Genomic DNA, 17275 nt, shown 5'->3' on the forward strand with positions numbered 1-17275 from the left:
GAGGTACCATCCTTGGTGAGACAATTCCATCAGATGGTATTAACACAGTTTGGAACTAAAATCAAGATGTTCAGATCTGACAATGCTAGGGAATATTTTGAGAGACATCTTGCCTCATATCTGTTGGAGTATGGTATTGTCCATCAGAGTAGTTGCCCTACAGTCCACAGTAGAATGGTGTTGCAGAGAGAAAGAACAGACACATTGTTGAGACGACAAGAAGCAAGATGATCACAACGACAGTTCCGGTTTGTTTTTGGGGTGATGTTGTTGTCACGGCAATATATCTGATTAACAGGATGCCTTCTCGTATACTTGGATTCAGCACTCCATTAAGCCTTCTTTTTCCTTAGGGGGAGATGTTTCATATTCCTCTAAGGGTGTTTGAGTGTGTCTGCTTTGCACATATTCTTGGTCCTTACCGTTCGAAGCTTGATCCCAAGGCAAAGAAATGTGTCTTCCTTGGATATGCAGAGAATCAGAAAGGGTACTGCTACTATGATCCAGTCTCTGGGAATCGGCTTGTTACTATGGACATCACTTTTTTTGAATCTACATACTTCTTCTCAAGGAATCCTTCTTAGGGGGAGTATTTTGGGGAAGTAAGTCAGCAGTCTATCCCTCTCCTAGTTCCAGTTCCTGTGCCTAATACTGTGCTTGACAACCATTTGATGTCACTTACCTTGCCCCCCCCCTTTGCGTTTCGTCTCATAGTATTACTCACGGTAGAGACTTCATAAGGAGGTTGATTCCACCACAGCAAAACTCACACCACTTTCTGTCGATCCCTTGGAGACTCCAGATTCGGCTGATACAGATCCAGGTATTCCTCTTGATCCCTCTACTATTTCAGTTTCCATTGGTCCCACTAACACTGTTACAGATAACCTTGATCTCCCTATTGATCTTAGAAAAGGGAAGAGGAAGTGCATTGCTCATTGTATATCACAATACTTATCCTATAGTGGACTTTTTCCTTCCTACCGTGCTTTTCTCTCTTCTCTTGATTCCATGTCTATACCCAAGGGTGTTAGTGAGGCTCTCTCCAAACCTGAGTGGAAGGCAGCTATGCAAGAAGAGATGGAGGCTTTGATTAAGAATCAGACATGGGAGATTATGGACCTACCAGAAGGCAAGGAGACAGTTGGATGCAGATGGGTTTACACAGTAAAGTATAAGGCAGATGGAAGCATAAAGAGGTACAAGGCAAGACTTGTTGCAAAAGGATACACACAGACCTATGGCATTGATTATCTAGAGACTTTTGCACCAGTTGCAAAGATGACCTCTGTTCGGATACTCCTTTCTCTTGCTGCCTCATACTCTTGGCCCTTGTTTCAACTGGATGTTAAGAATGCTTTCCTAAATGGGGATTTGCAAGAAGAGGTGTATATGGATCTTCCAGCTGGTTTTTATGATAATGTTAAAGAGGGAAAGGTATGCAAGCTGAAGAAGTCACTATATAGCTTGAAACAATCCCCTAGAGCATGGTTCGACAGATTCAGAAAGGCCCTGATTGTTTTTGGCTACACTCAAACTCAATCTGATCACACCTTGTTTGTGAAGCGCAGGGGATCCTTGGTGTCAATCCTAATTGTTTATGTGGATGATATTGTTGTCACTAGGAATGATCTGAGTGAGATTGATAGTCTGAAGAGGAACCTGCATAAGGAATTTGAGATTAAGGACCTTGGAGAACTGATATACTTCTTAGGCATTGAAGTTGCAAGATCGAAACATGGAATTTTTGTCTCTCAAAGGAAGTATGTCTTGGACCTTCTCCAAGAAACAGGGAAACTTGGAACAAAGGCAGCTAGCACCCCCATTGATCAGAACCACAAAATCAGTGCATCAGAAGGTGAACCAGTAAAGGACCTTGGGAGGTACCAAAGACTTGTGGGTCGGCTACTATACTTGTGCATGACAAGACCGGACATCTCCAATGCAATAAGTGTAGTGAGCCAATACATGCATGCTCCACGAGACCAGCACTGGAAGGCAGTTGACAGGATCCTTGCTTATCTGAAGGGACATCCAGGCAGAGGCATATTGTTTACTGATCATGGACAGTTCAAGCTAGAGACCTATATAGATGCGGACTGGGCAGGATGCCTCGATGACAGAAGATCAACTTCAGGAGTGTGCACCCTAGTTGGGGGCAACCTAGTCTCATGAAAGAGTAAAAAACAAACAGTTGTGGTAAGATCAAGTGCAAAAGCCGAACATAGGGCCATGGCACATAGAGTTTCAGAACTTCTCTGGATCCGTTCTCTATTGGAAGAAATCGGTGTTTAGGCAGAAGAACCTATGATGCTATACTGCGATAACCAGGCAGCAATTAATATTGCTCAAAATCCAGTCCAACATGACCGAACTAAGCACATTGAAGTAAATAGACATTTTATCAGAGAAAGGGTAACTTCTAAAGAAGTTTGTCTTCCATACATTTCTTCTGATCTGCAGCTTGTTGATGTCCTCACAAAAGGCGTTGCAAAGAATAAGCTGGAGCATGATCTACGCAAGTTGGGGATGTATGACATCTACTCCCAACTTGAGGGGGAGTGTTGAGTGGGCCGACTTGTGTTTAGTTTATTTCCTTTTAAATTAAGATGTTGTTGGGCCTTGGGCCCATTAGTTTTTATTTTTTAAAGAGTTGTAATTACTTAGGTTGAGTTGCCGCCCTACTTAGGGCATCTTTGTAATATCTCATACTTAAGTTAATTATAAATAGAATGAGGGATTGGCGGCTAGGATTAAGACAATCTATCCTAGTCGATCTTCTTCTCTTTTCTTCCATTTCCTTTGTCTCTTGCTGAAATCCCTAACTTTCTACTCTTCCTTTCACAAGAAGCTTGGCCGAAATCAGCACATAAGGTTTTCTACTAGTTCAAAATCAATTGTTAGTTCCGATTCTTTAGGATGCGATTCTTTGGACAATCTCCCATGTTCGTTGCATCCACCCTGCTTGAGAATGGTGGAACACTGAAGAGTGCAAGCTAGCCCTGCGTCTTCGCTGAAAGAAGCCATTCATGTCATCAGCTGTGACTATGAAGACAAGATAGGTTGGGGAAAAGAGATAATATTCACTAGGCTGCTGCTTCTCTTGTCATCTATTACAGCGGGTTGTCTCTTTTAGAATTGCATTCACCTGCCAATAATCATATTTGTGATCAGGTTGGTTGGATACTTGAATCTATGGTTCTGTTACAGGAGTTGAGGAGTTGAGGGCTTTGTTGAGTTTGACTTGAGTTTTCTCCTTTTCACTATATTTTCTTGAGTTGATTTATTGTTGAATTAACTAGAATTTTACAGACCATTGTCATGAATAAGACTATTGAATTATTGGTTTATTGGTTGAACTTCAAGGCTTGAGGAGTTGAGGGTGGGCCTTGGGGACTTGCCCACTTCCTGAATGAGATCCAAGAGATTTCAGCAAATATTTTTGCTCTTATAAATGAATTTTGAGGGCCGTTAATTCCTTAGCTTACTCTCTAGCTAAATTGGAGGTGAAAGCACTATATTGTATAGTGTGTAAACTGTAGAGAAAAGGGCTGATTAACTTGTGGTCCCATTTGTTTATCTATTATTGACGATATTTTTCTGACGTTAACTAGCTGTGCCAGGTTTTTTTTCTTTCATATTGATGGCAAGGATATTCTTGTCATTATAACTTCTTTTATTTGTTTTATATAAAAGAAGCCACATGGCCTTGTAATTTTCTGTATTTTTTGAAATTTTTTTCTATACTTTTTGGAATTTTTTTCTGTATTGTTTTTTTGTATTTTCTGTATTTTATTATTTTTATTTTTTCATATGTTGTTCTTTTTCCTGTATTTTCTGTGTATTATTTGTATTTTATTAAATTTTTTATGGTATTTTTATTATATATAAATATTTATTGTTTTTTAATTTATTTATGATGTCACGGGTCAAACCGTTCAACCCGGATGGTTGAACCTCGGGATTTGAATCCCCGAGGGTCATTAAGTAAAATTTCTTGGGTCCAATACTTGAATTACCAGTCCCATTTTTGAGTTATTAATCTCATTTGCTAATACACTTAATTAATGACAACGCTAAACAACATAACCTACCAAGGTTAGAGCTGTAATCAGGTCGGAACTCAATTATTAAACACTAAACAATTCAATTATTAAAAACTCAAAGCCAACATAACCTACAAGGAATGAACAGTGATCTGAACCTTCAGCAGTGGATCAGATCTCTTATATTAATTGAATATTAATTCTCAAATCCTGGTCACAACCATGAGGGTTTGACCTTGCTGATGATGAATCTGCAAATTGCTTCCTAGATTCTGATCCCCTCCTCCTTGCAGTGTCGAAATGGCGGTAACCCATCTGAATTAATTAATACCACAACCACGTTATATATAAGTTCATGCAACTCATCCTACTTCAACGATGAACAATAGAATATATATACCATATTGAAGGGGATTGAAAATTTTCCCTATCCTATATTGTATACTACAAACTTACAAACACTAATTAAAACCGTCAACTTATAGCTTTTGTAGAAAACATAATATATGTACGAGCTTAATTAATAAATGCTACAAATTAAATTTCATTGCATTGCAGGGACGAGGCTGTTTTCCAAAGCCCCGGCTTAAACATGCATTTAGCTTAGCAGAAAAAAAGCAACATGAAGAGAATGAGGCCTGAAATGCTTTCTGTCAAGAAGTTCATTAGTGAAGCAGGTATTCCTTCAGATCTCTGTCAAGAAGTTCTAATATCAAGTTGATGTTTTCTTGGCTTATTGACACCAACATTGCTGCTCTATGAATTCAGCTCTGCCCTAATTGAGTTACCTTCACACACCAGGCCTGAAAAACTCAGAATAGGGCGTTCATGATCTCTACATACTCCCCCAACCTGTAACAACCCAGTTGCCTAAAGTGCAACCATCAGTTAATTTATTGGTTCCCAAAACTGGTGCAACTTGGGCAGGTTTGAGGTTAGCCTCAACCTAATTGAAGGGGGTATTATGCACTGTTGTCACAAAAAAGTGCAGTGTGCTCCACAGCATATAAAATATGGCATGCAAATATTACCTCAATGGCATTCAAAGAACAAAATAAGGCAATTTGATTTATGCACCAATGGAATGATTCTGGTATTCTCGGAACAAAATAAATAAATAAACTATTTTTCACCCCCAAGAACATCAGAAATATTGCAGCAGAAGGTGACCAAAGGGGACACTCAGCCTACAACAGTCTGCTGAGTTGATCTGGCATCCAGTGGCATTAATGCTTTAACAAGGGGAGTTTGAAACAGAAAATAAATCAATTCCCTTCATAAATTCTTTCTCCCCTGTTCATGGATGGAAGAGATGAAGAGTTGTAAATGGATATCATTTTTGTACAGGAGTATCAGACCTGAAAAATAATATGCGCTTGAAGACCGCTATTTTTGTCATGTGTACATCGTACCAGGATTTCCCTTATTGGGTTCTGTCAAGAACATTTGTAAGCCCAAAACCCCAGCTAGAATTGATCATCTTCCCCTATTGGGTTCTGTCAAGAACATTTGGGTCCACGTGGAAGGCCTGCATCATGATTGCCAAACTATGTTAATCTTCCCTCAAATCAAATTTGGCAATAGAATAACACAACATAATATTTTAAATCACACAAGGGGACATGACAATAAATAAATAAAGGACATAACGTGAGAACTTGTATATTCTTAACATGGCTTTACCATGAAACACTTATGATGATTCCACTGATCTGGGGCTCTTGGAAGGGGTGGACTAGGTAACCTCATGAATCTTTGTAATGAAACCAGTGTATATCATCTGAAAACCAAGTTACATATATGCCATAATCAACATGCCATGATTCTGTATCATCTGAAAACCAGTGTATCATCACACGAGCACACCTATACAGACATGTGGGCATGTCAATCACATCCAAACAAATAAAGGCTTGGTTCTATGAGCAAGGAGATCATCATTTAGTAATGTGGTCAATCACACCCAAACAAATAAAGGCTTGGTTCTATGACCAAGGAGAATCATCATTTAGTACTGTGGAGTACACTAACTTCAATCTTACAACTTGAAGATTCTAGTGTACAACCAATTGATGCCACTAAGGAATATTATATCATAGCTGAATTGGATATAACAGAATAGATTTCTATAGAAGTTAACCCATTCAAAAGTTGCAAGTTGAGCTTCAGACTAATATCTGAAGCAGATATGCCAAATTTTAGCTAAGGAAAACGAAATCTAATATGACCTGCATATAGATGGACACAGGAATAAATATGGGGGCATTCATCTTCACATGTCTGATGGTTACTTAGATAAACAAGAGAAACCAACATGTAAATGTCAAAGTTACATACATACATACACATTTCCAGCTTATGTAAGTTAAGTAGCAATCATATATGGATTTTAATTGATTTTCAAGTCAAACTCAATTATATCATCTTAAGTTTATAGTATACAAGTTAAGTAGCAATCATATACGTCATATATGGATTTTAATTGAAAGTTGGACATAACTAATTATAGGAGACTGCCAGGTTGTGAAAGGCTGGCCAACCTAAAGAAATGAGGGACTCTGGAATCTTGACACTTGGTAATAGAAGCTAGGTTGTGATAGGCTGGTAACTCATAAGCAGTTCATACATGCCAGTATCACTACAAGTTCCCTTGCAAGTGTGGGGGTAAATAGAAATGAATTGTCATGGGTTCACCTGGTATGGGCAGGGGATTGTAAAAAGTGTGACAATCTGCTCTTGAAGCAATTGTACTAGCAAGGGGCCTGCTCTTAGCTGTTTTTTATATTTCCTTCATTCTAATTTTCTTGGAACAAAGTTCATTTTGTTTAATCATTTCATAGAAGCAGTTGGTCTTTACCAAAATAAAAGACCTTGTACTTGATGATCAAATAAAAAATGGACTGGGGAATTGATCACATGGCCAATCCAGTCAGCCCCCAATCCAACTGATTATCTGGATCATCCATATGATCCCTCCATGAAGCAGAAATAGGTGAAGTCATGTATCCATAATAAAAAGGTGGAGTTATGCAGTGAAGCTCCCTATGAGTTGATATATTGGTTTACCCATTATATATGTCAGACATCTTTGTGTTTGGTAATTCTCTATGTACATCACCTTCTGGTGGTTGCTGTTTGTGTTAGTAAGTATATGCAGGAAAAGGTAGGACTCTGCTTTTTTTAATAACCTTCTGGTGGTTGCTCACATTTAGTAAGTATATGCAGGCAAAGCTTGTTGTGTTTAATCATCTTGGCATTGTATTGTTTAGAAGTTATATACTTATGTAGTTAGATGGGGCATTTTATTGCTGCATATTTATGTCCTGTTCTTTATTATTATGATCAAATTGAAGAAACTGATGAAGCAAGGAAGAAGTTCTCAAATGCCAAGTCTATTTCATCAGCCCAATATTTTGGGGATCAACACAAATCAAGAGAAATGGAAGCTCAAATCTCTTTGCAAAAGTTCTTGGTATGTGTGTTAATTAACCATTAATGATGTTGCAATATGAGAATCAAAACTCCACTTGTTGGAAGAAACAACTTTTGTGCTAATCATCTTAAGTTAAGCCACTTGTCTAGAGTTCAAAGACAAATAGGGATTTTTTCTAAGCATCTTAAGTTACAGCCTCTAAGATTTTGGTTAATCTGCACTGAAGTACAACTTGAAAGGTGCAGTTCAAAGACAAATAAATATTTTGGCTCTCTAATTAATGAGTAGGATAAGCATACAAGCCCTTGGCTCAAGCTGGCAGCAAGGGTTGCGGTTAGAAACAAAGAAACATAATTGATTGTCAAACAATTGAGCAACAAAATTCAATAAGTTGCAGATGGAGCAACTTAGGACGTTAAAGGATAAAACGGGGCCTCACAGCAAAGATCTTTTGGAGTTGGAGCAAACTAAATCTTCCTCCTTGATCAGTCAATGATTTCACTCTTTGTCCCTCCAAGATTAGTAAAGATGAATTATTGATGTGTATTTGATTGGATTTTGCAGAATCTTCACTTCTTGTTTGCAAAAGGAATCACTGTCAAAATTCAATATACCACACACCTGTGAGAAGCTTGTGACAACTCTAGTTCATAAAAGTCAAAGTTTTGATTGCTAGTGTATGGATTTTCACTTTTGTTTCTTTTAGGTGTACAAGTATATTAATTGCAGTCCTGCATTTGATAAGCATGAGGTCCTTATATTTTACCATCTGTACTTCTGAGTAAAATTGCATAGGCCTTCTCACAAGTTGCTGAACTTTTTACTTGTAAAAGCAAGATATAAGCTATGAAAACGTTGATATGACATAAAGATTTCTTCTGTAAATAAAATAAAAATTTTATTAAAAGAAAGCAGAAAATTACAAGAAAGGTGACAGGAAGTCACCCAAGAGAAGAAAATAAAAGCACCCCAAACCAAGAAAGGTCTACATGAACATTTGTTCTTCTTTTGACTTGCAACTTGCAAGCCTATTCATTAGGTTGCACTATATATATTATATCTGAAATTTTGATCAATAAACTATTTCTGCAATTATTAATGTCAAGCAATGAATTGGACAACTCTTTCATGCATAAGGGTCTACATGAACATGATATACCTGAAAGGAAGTAAACTCTTTGGTAAGAAATTCTCAATAGACCTGAAAGAAAGGCCTTCCTGAACAGATATTTCGGATTTATCTGAAAAAACTCAACTCAAGCTTGCTCAAGAACAGTCATATTATTCTCAGAGACTTGCAGCTCTCACTCCTAGATTTGATGGTGCTGATATTGCAAATGTTTGTAATGAAGCTGCGTTAATTGCTGCAAGAAATGAGGTATCACAGATTTCTATGGAACACTTCAAGGCAGCTATAGATAGGATAATAGGTGGTTTGGAGAAGAAAAAGCTCCAATTTCTAAAGACATACCTGAACCATCTCAGTTGGCCCAACTCTCATGTGTTAGTTTCATCTCTTTAACATAAAGACGTGGTAGTTTCATATAAATTTATTTTATATTCCTAGTCTTTTCTTAGAGTTCCATGAGATTGAAAGCATGCTTATGTCATGATAATTAATTTGTTCTTATATGCAGACCATCATGTTTTCCACAATTAAGTGTTTTTTAGTGCTTTTATGGGTACAGGTGGTGGTCTTCTAAATACTGGTATTTTATAAGTGACAACTGCAATGAATTCAAACATACATATAAGAGGATTTTTTTTTGAATAATATATATATAAAGTGTGAATTCCTTTTTCACCGGTAAAGGATTGTTGGATTGCAGCCTAGGCTTCAACCATTCACAACCAACATTATTAAAAAACAATAATATTTTCTTGAGCAATTATTTACAATACCTAATCCAATGATCAATAAGACAATTTTTCAATTAAATTGGAGAAAACCCTAAAAGACACAATTGACTAAATTTACGGGAAAATGTAATGGGATCATGAGAAAGAGAGAGAAATATGAACTCACAATGTGATCAGAAGTGCCAATGGGTCAATCTAGAATGCGAACGCGAGTGCGAGTCTCCTTGCATATCTTCTTGACTAGTTCGCCCTTGCGGTCGATGATTCTACTGACCTTAAGAACATGGACTATGAGACAGAAAATGCTATCGCTAGGCTACTCAAACCATTTCTTCTTGGTTGGCGTTGCCGTCAGGGCTTGGGCCGGGACTTCTGGAGTTGCCGCTGTTTCTGGAGGTTGTTGAGATGACTCAGACAAAGCAGTGGTTGTGGCTATAACAATCCAACAATCCTTTGTATGTCGTATGGATTGGTGAGAAGTGATTAGGGTAGCCTAGATAGAATCCACACTGCTAACCTTAACGTTGCCAATTTGTGTTGTCCGGTGGAGGGAAAAATCAACCAAACGGTTAAGGAAATCCATAAGAGAGAGAGAGAGAGTTTCACCTGTTGACGCCGGCATTGTTGGTTAAGTGTCATCCTGTGATGATTTGGGAGTCGAGGACAGGGATGGGGGGTGATTTGGGGGTCGGGGTCAGCGATGGGAAATGTAATCCCCGCCCCGTTGCCATTCTTATTCGTAAATCCCAACTCTAATGTCAAACCAGAATTTTGATGAATTCCTTACATCAAAATCTCACAGTTCGGATGATTTAAAGGGTGTTGATGTCAATGCAAAAGCTGTGAAAAGCTTTAGATGATTCAATCTGGAAGACTACAATGGTGAGGACTCATAACAACCTCCAGCTCCAATCTCAGTGGCTTTGGTTCTCACGATTTTCATTAAATGATTGATCAGGTTGGCATTTTTTATTTTGGGTAAATTGCTGAAATCATTTTTGAAGTTTTTAAGCATTACTGAAACTCTCTTGAAGTTTGGTAATTGCAATCACCTTCGCTTCCTCTAATACAAATCTTTTAAAAAACAACATTAAAATGTCTAAAATATTTATACAATTACTATTGATGTTGTAGTTTTACCTTTGAGTGATTAATACAGGGACAAATTTAAAAAATAAATCAATTTCAAAAAAGAGATTTGAAGGATTTGGGACAGTGATTCATATGAAAAGAAAATTTAGAAAACGAACTTTTTGCTAAGTGTTTGATTTGAAAGAAAAGTAGGGAAAGAAAGGGAAATGTAGAAAAACTATAGAAGATTTATTAAGGTTTCTGTCTTTCCCTACATTTTCTTTCAAACTAAATACAGCCTAAAAATAATTGCATGTGTATTTTAGACATTTTTATGCCTTCTCTTAAAAAGTTCTATCAAAGGGGGTTTACTCGCAATTATGTCAGAAAGTTAAAAGGAGGTGATTGCAATTACTAAACTTCAAGGGCAGCAACAATCAAAAATTCAGGGGAGGTTTTAGCAATCTACTCTTTTATTTTTTACTAGAAAATGATTTTAATTCAACGATGATATCTGAGTTCTTAATTAGTAAGTGGAGCAATTGGTCGAAACCCATTATTTTGACTTTTGGTAAGTGAAAACTAAGAAAGAGAACGGAAAGGTAATATATCAAGTTATCAACAATATTATGCTTAAGCTTAGATTTGCACTGTTTGAGTTTTTGTGCAACCGGTTATGGGTAGGATTTGTTACTTTCGTTGTGTTTGGTTGTAGTGCAGATTTATTTGCACTGATGCAAAACTATGACAGTGCAATGTTTTGGGTTTAAATTTTGATTTATTTTTATTTCAAATTTTACCTTACTTTGTTTGGTTGCAATATAAATAAAGTAAAACTCAAAACAAAATTAAACCAAAATTTGCATTTCTTTCATTTACGCACATACATTTGTATTAGTACAAATTAAATTGCACTACAACTAAACACAACCTTTGCTATCAAAATAAACCTGGATTAAAAAATATAATATTAGTTTACAAAATTTACTTTAAGACCACGAATACCATTTGTCCTAATATTATGATAACAGGAATAAGCACTACAAAAAAATACATTTTTGACAAAAGTTCAAGAAGTGGCTATAGACCGACTACCGCTAGTAATAGTAATATATAGTGGTAGTCATTTAAAATTGACTAAAATCATTTTTGACTGTCGCTATAAAGGTGGCGCCAAAAATGAATCAAGTCTCCTCTTCTCCTCCCCCGCGTAAATAATTTTTTCTCCCACTCTCTCTCTCTATCTCTATCTCTCTCTTATTCTCACTCTCTCTCTCTCGACTTCAACTGGAGTTTCTCACAACTAGACGACAACCAGAGGACAACCTAGAACTCGGCTTTCTCACTACTAGATATCAATATTAACAAGTGGGATTCTCTCTTTTCCTCTATGTGTTTATTGTAGATGTTTCTGGAACTTATTCAGCTGATCTTGAGTGTCTCTATTGTTTGGCGTTTTTGCAAGTATGTAAATGATCTTGAGCACATATTTACTCCTATCATGATCGGACAAAATCTCTTTATTTTTATGTAAAATTCCTAAACTCTAATCCCTAACCCCCTTAAGCCCGTAAACTTTTAAACCTAAAATTTTAATTAAAAAATGCATTTGATCGGATACAAATCTTGCCAAGAAATGCATTTAATCTTAAACCTTAAATTTTTGGACTTCCAAATCCAGTTCCAGGGATTTCCCCAATACTATTACATAAATATAAGAATATATATATATATATATTAGCCTTGCAAAGACGCTTCACCGGTAGGCATAGAAGTAATCTATTTGCAGCATATGTTATTACTCAGTAGTGAGCAGTCAACACCTTATAGAGTAGATGGTTATGTGCAGTTGTTGCTTGGAAATGTTCATCTTGGTAATTTGGTAGTTGTGATGTTGTACAGATCTATCACGGATCTCTTACAATTTGGCTTGAGGAGATGAAGAAAGTCAAAAGGCGTGATTCAGAGCAATGTATCCATCATCATAGATTGCTTCCACAAGAGCTCCGTGAGCGAGTTATCCGGTACGATCAATACAAGTGGTTAGAAACACAAGGGGTGGATGAAGAAAGCTCGGTTCAAACCCTATTGAATTCTTGTACAAATGAAGAATTTATCAAATTGAAATTAAGATGTATTTGTGATTCATATATTTTGAATGGAGAATGGTTTTTTAAATTTTATTTGTAATTGATGTTTTTTTTATTTTGATTTAAATGAATACAAAGAAGAAAAAATGGGTAATTTGAAGAAAATTAGAAAATATAAAAAATGGGTTATTTAAATATATATATATATATAACATATACATATACTTTTAGCGGTAGTCGAATCAGTATTAGCGACAATCACGGCTGCCGCTAAAAAAAAGTTTAAAATTTATATCGACAGTTGTGAAAACTTCTGCTAGAACGTCTTAGCAATAGTTCTTTTAGCGGTAGTTTGCCAATTGCTGGTTCTAGCGGTAGTTTGCCGATTGCTGGTAAAGTCTCTAACGACAGTTTTAGGGATTGATTGCCACTAAAAGTCATTTTACTTGTAGTGATGGGGAATGACAACTTTGTTCCAAAGAAATACTAGAAATAATGTCACAATTCCTAGATAAATTATGTGGAAATATGTAAAGTTACCAGACATGTGGCTAATAGCCAATGTTGAGCCTCCTAGACCTATGGAATCCACTGAATTAGCTTCGATATTCAATGAGCAAGATAGATTTGCAGAGATACGGTTAAGAAGAGCCTCAACTTCATCAAGACCATATACAGAACCATTAGAAGTGAGATCTTCTTATTCTAGAAGGTTGGTGGATCTAACAGAATCACCTTGCCACCCTCTAGGTATAATATATGCCGCACATGAAACACCAATAACCGATGCATCATCATCGGCTTATCACACAACCAGAATCAAGTCCCCTTTGTAAAGTCCTACGAACCAACAAAGACGGACTTTAAGATTAATCTTTTATAAATTTAGGAAGAATTCCAAATAGATAAAGACCTTATTAGGCTAGACTTTAATTCTCAACTAATAAGAAAGAAATGGTTTTTTTGAAAATTTCTCTAAATTTGAGAGAGATCGTAGTAGAGAACTCTAATATGAAGATATGATAGAAGCTAAGGAAAATATTCCTTTTTGGAATTAGTTTATACAATAAAAACAATTTAAATATATAAAACCCGTAGAAGAATAATTAGATTTATGTGTAGCAAATAAACTTTCAAAGGCATGAAAAGCTACTTTTACAGGTTAAATTGTAGAATTAGTACATCCTCCTTTAGAAGCAATAAAAATAGGGAAAGAATAACTAAAAACCAACCCAATTAGACATATTTCTACAATAAAAGAAGCTGAGAAGGTAATACCAGAACATTGTTCCCAAATAATAGAACAAAACAACTATACCAACATTTGCCTGAATGTCTTAAGCAAACAAACAAATCAAATCGAAAACCCTATTAAATTCCCTGGAAGTTTTAGACTTTCCTCAAGACACGAAAATCAAGTGAAATGTGCTAGACTTGTCCAAAATGAGCTACAAGGATGTAGCAACAAAATGATTTCATTCCACAATTCCAACTAGGAAAAAGGAAAATCTTCAAAAACATCTTCTAAAAAACTGAAAGAAGAATAAGAAAAATCTGACACTCACTATATAGAAACAAAATCAAATACACCATCAATGGAGCAAAAAAAGCTCTCATATAAAAGCAAAAAGCCTTATTACCCCAAGCATAGCCTAGTAGACTTACTTTTTGAGGAACCTACAAGACCTCAGGTAAGTTATGATGAAAGTACATTTTATAAATGAAAAATGTCTAAAATACAACAAGAAAATGTCCAAATACCCATATAATTACTATTGATGTTGGTTTCTATGGGAAAAATACAATACAAACCTTATGAACAACAAAAACAATGAAAATTTAAAGATGTAGCTTTACCTTTGAGTGATTGATATGAAGGCCAAATTTGAGAAATAAATCAATTTTAGAAAAGCGATTTGAAAGAAAAGTAGGGAAAGGTAGGAAAAACTATACAAGGTCTGTTAAGGTTTCTCTGCCTTTCCCTACCTATCTTTCAAGCTAAACATAGCCTAAAAGTAATTTCCCTACCTTTCCCTACTTTCTCTTTCAAATTAAACACAACCTAAAAATAATTGTATGTGTATTTTGAACATTTTTATGCCTTCTCTAAGAAAGTTCTTCCAGAGGGCATATACTTACAACTATGCCAGAACGTTCAAGAGAGGTGATTGCAACTACTAAATTTCAACGGAAGTTTCAGCCACAACCAAAAATTCAAGGGAGGTTTCAGCAAGTTTCCCTTTTATTTTTGACTAGAAGAATGATTTTAATTCAATTGTGATATCCGAGTTCTAAATTAGTAAGTGGAGCAGTTGGTCGAATTCCATTATTTAGACTTTTGGTAAGTGAAAACTAAGAAAGAGAACCGAAAGGAATATATCAAGTAATCAATAATATTATGCTTTAAGCTTAGATTTGCACTGTTTGAGTTTTCGTCCAACCTGATATGGGTTGGATTTGTTATTTTCTCTATGTTTGGTTGCAGTGCCAATTTAGATGCAAAACTATGGTAGTGCAACGTTTTGGGTGTAAATTTTTATTTCAAAATTTACCTTACTTTTGTTTGGTTGCAGTACAAATAAAATAGAATCCAAAACAAAATTAAACCAAAATTTGCATACACTCTTATATATTTTCATTAGAACAAATAAAATTGCACTGCAAACACAGCCTTTGCTACCAAATCATTATTTAATTAATATTAAAAACATTATACAATACATTATTATAAAATTGATATTAATGAATGTATTTTAATATGATACCAGAAATACTAGAAAATAAAAAAAGTAATTCCCAAAACCAAGAAAGCACGCAGATGAGTGCATTTATCTATAATATATTTTAGCCTCCATGGGGTTCCTCCGATAGTCAATGCTCATTTGGTATCATACCTTTCCGACATCAGAGGTTTTTCCTTATTCAACTATAATGTCGAAAGGATATGATACCGAAAAAAATTATAATCAGTTGATAGTAACCAACCAATCGGGCTTTCGTCAAAATTCTGGAAACAAACCAATTGAAAGTAATAAAACAATATTTGAATTTTACTGGGGCGCTTTTCCAGTAAACTTTTGAATTATTTTGAGACAAAATAGAGAAGACAAAAGTCCAATATTTTCACAAATTAACGAATCCAAGTGGTGATCGTAGTGCAAAGTTGACAAACGGAAGAAGTTTACTTGTCGGCCTTGGATGCCTTGATGTCTTCCCCAGAACCAGAAGAAGCTCCTTCTTCCACAATGTTGATCACCTTGCTCTGCCTCCTCTTCTCTTCTGCGAGCTTCGGGACCATGATCCTCAACACCCCATTCTCCAAATGGACTTTCACCACATCCATGTCCGCGTTCCCCGGCAGCCTGAACTGCCTCCAGAACATCCCGGTGGTCCGCTCCGCCCGGTGCCGCTTCTCACCCTCGACCTCCTCCTCGTTCTTCCTCTCTCCGCTGATCCTAAGCAGCCTGTTCTCCTCCACCTCGATCTTGACGTCTTCCTTCTTTATCAGGAATGTCGAGGGAGATGACATGAGCCTGAGGGGTTTCCTTCCAGTCCGCACGGAACAGAGGCAAGGTTTCAAAACCTTTGGGGATGGTGAGGGGGGTCTGTTCGAGGATTCTGAAGAGGTCGTCACTGGGCAGCATCATGTCCCACAAGCTTCTGGTGCAGGGCATCAGTCGATTCAGTCCTTTCGCCGGGATGGCCAGAAGACCTACAGCCATCACCAAACACAAGACCAAAGCAACCTTCCTCATTCTGGATGACTAGCGAGAATTGGAGCGTTGGTTGGTTTTACGTAATTTTACAGATGGGGGAGACTGATCTGAGAATTGGGTTGAGAGATTGACGTGAGAGTTGGGGCTTTGGGGTTGCGATTTCCGTGACTGACTCTGTGAGGATTTCAGGGTGGGAGAGTTCGAGGTTTTATAGGTTGAGGAGGGTTTTAGAAGAGGCGGTTGGAGCGGTTCTTTGGACTCTTGGTTTACTTTTCCTTCGAGCTAGTACTCATGAGACCGAAAATCTTTTGTTGTGAGTTTTCTAAACCGTTCCATAGATGACGGTGGCGTGTTTCAAGTTGAACAGGGCCGTTGGATTGTTGATTAACGCGTTCTATGATGTGTCCTATCATATCTAAACCGTCCGTCATGGGCTTATGACGTGGGGCATTATTGTTGTCTTGCGTATATTAATAGTAATGAATGGCTAATGGGAACTTTTTGAGACTTTTGTCTTGACCATGCATCTGCCCATAGTCCTTGAGTTTTTATAAGGTGGTTTGACTCAATGACCATTTAGTGTAAATGTTAGGCCCATTAAGAGCCCATGGCGATAGACTCAGGGGTTCACTGTTTCCTACAGTGAATTTGGCCAGGCCTTGTAACAGATGCTGGGCTGAACTCATGTGGCTGATGTGTAGATCAATGTTTGAGTCCCACACCTTACAAGGATAGCCAACTGGGTAGCAGTTAGGAGGTTAAGTGAGCACATAGACTTAACAGACCTAAAGCCCAATTCGAACTGACTTAATAAGATTAATTAATTAGAGGCGGTTCTGGAATTTAGATCAGTAGATAGGATAAGGGATTATCCCTATCCACTCAGAGAATCCAGATTCAAATAAAGGTTTAGATCAAGAAACTCCTAATTTGATTAGGATAGCAGATCTATATCTACAGATAATGGATTATCCTTATTTCTTGAAGAAAGTCCAAATCCAAATACAAGATTTGGATTAAGAAACTCCTAATGGGATTAGGAGATGCTCTCTTTAAAGG

General features: G+C 36.8%; 1 long non-coding RNA gene and 1 pseudogene across 2 annotated transcripts; both read right to left on the reverse strand.

Moving 5' to 3' along the window:
• Positions 1 to 4059: 4059 nt before the first annotated feature.
• Positions 4060 to 10652, reverse strand: LOC109115764 (uncharacterized). 2 transcript variants are annotated; one of them, XR_016079339.1, is made up of 5 exons: positions 9506 to 10652; positions 7919 to 8074; positions 5730 to 5912; positions 5405 to 5574; positions 4060 to 4361 (listed from the first exon to the last, which is right to left on the reverse strand). It is a non-coding gene; the product is annotated as an uncharacterized LOC109115764 (long non-coding RNA). The 2 variants fall into 2 exon arrangements; XR_002023456.2 differs by lacking the exon at positions 7919 to 8074 and having other exon boundaries at positions 4066 to 4361; positions 9506 to 10644.
• A 4636-nt stretch (positions 10653 to 15288) lies between these two features.
• On the reverse strand, positions 15289 to 16377 carry LOC104611411 (16.9 kDa class I heat shock protein 1-like; annotated as a pseudogene).
• Positions 16378 to 17275: the final 898 nt, after the last annotated feature.

This window comes from Nelumbo nucifera, chromosome 8, assembly GCF_055504915.1.
Source record: "Nelumbo nucifera cultivar China Antique chromosome 8, China Antique-T2T, whole genome shotgun sequence".
NCBI classification, from domain to species: domain Eukaryota; kingdom Viridiplantae; phylum Streptophyta; class Magnoliopsida; order Proteales; family Nelumbonaceae; genus Nelumbo; species Nelumbo nucifera.